The sequence below is a fragment of the Garra rufa genome, chromosome 6, assembly GCF_049309525.1.
Source record: "Garra rufa chromosome 6, GarRuf1.0, whole genome shotgun sequence".
In the NCBI taxonomy this organism is placed as follows: Eukaryota; Metazoa; Chordata; class Actinopteri; order Cypriniformes; family Cyprinidae; genus Garra; species Garra rufa.
This window is the reverse complement of record NC_133366.1, coordinates 20,120,372-20,124,927: the sequence shown is the minus strand read 5'-3', so window position 1 is coordinate 20,124,927 and position 4,556 is coordinate 20,120,372.

Sequence of the window (4,556 nt, the reverse complement as noted above, 5' to 3'; positions counted from 1 at the left end):
TCCGGATCCTCTGTGTCGCCCAGGACCATCAACTCTCCGGTTCCGCCTCGGGCTCCACCGGCTCCACCTCCGTCGGTCGGCCCCATGCAGGAGCCAACCCTTCCTCCATCATGGCTTCTCCCTCCGTCGGCTCCGCCTCAGTTCGGGGTTCCAGTACCCCTACATGGACCTGGCCCTCCATCCCTCCCCCTGTTCCGCCTCCGCTCCACCACCCTCCAGGTTGTATTATGTGGTTAGAGCGTCTGGAAGCCGCTCCTTGGGGAGGGGCTCTGTCATGTATCTGGTCTGTCTTCTCATCATGAACTCTTGCACACACATTCTGGACTGCAATCCCCATAAGCCACTGCACCAATCACTGCACACAGCTGCTCCTCGTTTCCCACTGAACTGATTGCTGCATACACCTGTTTATCATTTACCCACATGCATTTAAGCCACTCACACACACAGCCACCTTGCGAAGTCTTATCATTCCATATGGTCGTAATTCTAAGCGTTTTTCTCTGTGTTGGATTATCTGTGTATGACTCTGGACTGTGTACCCCGTTGACGCTTCCTGCCATTGCGACCATTCCCTGTCTATCGAACTGTTTCCCGGATTACCTACGTTGTTCCTGTTTTCTGGTGATTATTCTGACCTGTTGACGATTCTAATAAATGCTGCAAATGGATCCGCACGTCTCTGACTCTCCTTGTGACAGTTACAGAAATTGTGGGATGGCAAATAGGTTTTACAAATTACAACCTTATAAAATAAAAATAGTTAACTCGTTTAGTTAACATGAACTAAGAATGAATACTTAGCATAACTCAGCATTTATTAATCTTAGTCAATGTTAATTTCAGCATTTACTAACGTATTATTAATATCAAAAGTTGTGTTCGTTAACATTAATGCACTGTGAACTAACATGAACAAACAATGAACAACTTTATTTTTAACTAACTTTAACAAAGATTAATAAACACTGTAATAAATGTATCGTTCATGTATTTGTTAATGTTAGTTAATACCTTAACTAATGTTAACAAATGACACCTTACTGTAAAGTGTTACCAAAATGACATATTTTTAGTGTAAGGCTAAAGTTTAGTTGTAATATAATTAATGTTAAATAAATATTTCCTTGGATTACAACTCTAAATATTTTACCAGTATATCAACAATGTGTTCACAAAAGCAAACTCAATAGGCTTTTTTATCACAAATGACAAGGACGACCTTGGCAAATGCTTTAACACTAGCGTGGTCTTCAGTATGCAAGCCCTCCACCAAGTGACCATGGCAGCTGTTCCAGCCTCTTGAGCCTTATGCAAAGCCCCACAATTGTCCTCTTATTCCTCTCTCCACCCTGGGGTATGGCAGACCACCCTCCTAGCAACCATGGGGATTGCTGATGGTGGGGAGAGGGGTTAACTCTAGCCAGGCCAGGGTGGGGAGCTTCATCTTACACGCCGCCCATTTACAAATAACATATTGTCCATTTGAACAAATGCCGCTCACCAAAGTTGTTATCCTATCACAGAGGAAAATAGGAGGCATGCACTGTCAGCTGTCAAGGCCACTGTGCTCTCTCATCTCTTAACACACATACCTCCAGAACGTGCTTTCTTAAAGTTTCTAGGTCTAGAAACGCTAAATTTTAGAGAGAAAAGGTCTATTTTTATAGTATATTTAAGGCAGTCAAGGAATAGCAACCTTACAGGGAAAGTTCACCCAAAAATGAAAATTCTAATTAATGACAACTTTTTAATTTTTGGTTAAACTATTCCTTTAAAGAATATTATGGGTTCAACAGATGCTAAGCACAATAACTACAAAAATTTGCGATTTTTGCCATATTTTGTTTAAATAAAATAAAAAAGCAAAATCTAGGTTACAGTGTGGTGCTTGGAGTGAATGAAGCCAGTTTGTAAAACTTAAAATAGTCACTGTTTCGTTAGTATAATCAAATTTTCATTTAAATTTATAAAATTCTGTTGTTGTTTTTTTCCCTCATTTTTAATGTATGTGTGTCTACATAGTTTATATTAATTTTTATTTCAGCTTTAGTTTTTGTTAATTTTGTACATCAAATTAAACTGAACTAAAATGAGAAATGTTGCCATATGGCAAATAGTATAAATAAGTTTATTTCAGTTAATGTTTTTATTTAATATATTTTATTTTAAGTTAAAAAAAAATGTTTTTATAGTTTTATATTTATTTATTTTTTTAACTGTAATAACCCTCCTCAAGATACATAAACAACATGTGTTAACATGATTTTGTGTGAAAAACATACTCATATAACTTCTTACTCATATTACTATATTAAATATAACTAAAACTTTACAGCTCAAATAATACATATTTTATTTTTACATATTTATTGCAAGTGCATTTTTAAATAAGTTTTACATTTCTACTGTTAAATGCTACAAAATATGCCCCATTAAGAGTCTATTTTCTAGTGTTTATTTTTTGCCCCATTAATTTGTAAGTCCCTTACAGTAACCTTGATTTTTGCTTCTTTTGAGTGAAATTTTAAGACTTTTTTTGTAATTAACATGCAATTATATCATCCTTATCAAGCATTACTGTAAATGCATAATATTCCTTTAATGCTGTTCCACAATCTAAACAAAAGTTTTTGAACAGTAAGATTTTTAATGTTTTTAAAAAGTCTCTTCTGCTCACCAAGCCTGCATTTATTTGATACAAAGTACAGCAAAAACACTAAAATTTTGAAATATTTTTACTATGTAAATGAATATATTGAATATATTTTCAAATGTAATTTATTCCTGTGATTTCATAGCAGAATTTTTAGCATCATTACTCCAGTCACATTATCGTTCAGAAATCATTCTGATTTTCTGATTTGCTGCTCAGAAAAAAAACTTTTATTATTATTATTATGTTAAAAACAGCTGAGTAGAATTTTTTTTCAGGTTTCGTTGATGTATAGAAAGTTCAGAAGAACATCATTTATCTGAAAAAGAAATCTTTACATTACATTATAAATGTAACTATCATCACTTTTGATCAATTTAAAGCATTCGTGCTAAATAAAAGTTTTTTTTTATTTCAGATAAATGCTGATCTTTGGATCTTTCTATTCATCAAAGAAAAAAAATTCTCAGCAAATCAGCATAATCATTTCTGAAGGATCATGTGACACTGAAGACTGGAGTAATGATGCTGAAAATGTAGTTTTGATCACAGGAATAAATAGCATTTTAAAATATATTCAAATAGTAAACAGATATTTTAAATAGTAAAAATATTTCACAATTTTTGCTGCACTTTGAATCAAATAAATGCAAGCTTGGTGAGCAGAAGAGACTCTTTAAAAAAAACATTAAAAAAACTTTTGACAGGTAGTGTATGCAGGTGAGCTTATAGTCCGTGGCATATGAGGGTCTGCAGGACAAATAAAAAAGCCCTTGGAGACAGTATTTAAATATTACCACTCCAGACATTATTTCTAGAAGAGCAGGAGCACGGTGTCAATGGAGGCGCCTGTTTGAAATGCGAGCTGCCTGATTCTCTGCCATCATGCTTAGCATTACTGAAAACACCAGTGCTGTGCCAAAGACCGCTGATGGCACCAAAGCACAAATGAGTCGCATATGTAAGCAAGCGCACAGCTTGGCTCCCCAAAAAGAAATGAAAATACCACTGAATTAGAGAGTCTCTTTTCAGGTCCAACTTAACATTTTGTACAATACTGTTCTTCGATAAACAGATAGTTTTTCAGCACTACCTCACATTCCCATGGCACAACCGTCCGGCTCCATTGTGATGAGGGTGAATGAAGGCTCAGTGACAGAGGTGAGAGGCCCTCCTCCGACCTTTCCTCCTTCCTCAGCAGTGGGTGATACTGTTAAGACAAAAGGACTCAAATTGAAAGTGCACCTGACAGCAGCCCAGTGGGAGACAAGATGAGCATTGTAGTTTCCTCGCTCATTAGGAGGCCACTTTATCCTTAAACCTAGGTGTATGTCATTAAGCATAAGCATTGCTTGAAAAAACATTAGTGACTGTCTAGTTCATTTCTATACAATAGTTGCTTTAAAAACACAATGCACAGCTGCTAGATATGATTTTATACTCACATTTTTGCATGTTGTGACTGGAAAGTTTTATGGGATGTTATTTTGAATTAGCCTCAGTGCATCTTGCATGCAATTGACACTTATTTACATTGAATAAAAATCTCGTGCTATGAAAATTACTTCAAAAATTGGCTGATAAGAAGCTATGGACATAAAATAAAGTGAAAATAAGTAAGCTGCAGCTTAGTTAGACACATGCAAGGTACACATCAACAAAGAGAAACAAAACAAAAAGAAACAATAAGCTAACTATAACAATGATGATCTATATTGCAATTTTCTAAAACATTAGAAGTGTTTTATAATTCTGCACACTTCTTGAAATGCACTCTCAGCTCGCAGTGTTTTCCCAGATTTCACATTCACGTGCAGCTTACTCGCGCCTCACTCAGACATTCTGTCGCCAACCGCGTGACGTAATCTGCGCGAGCACGCTGCTACTCTCAATGGTCTTC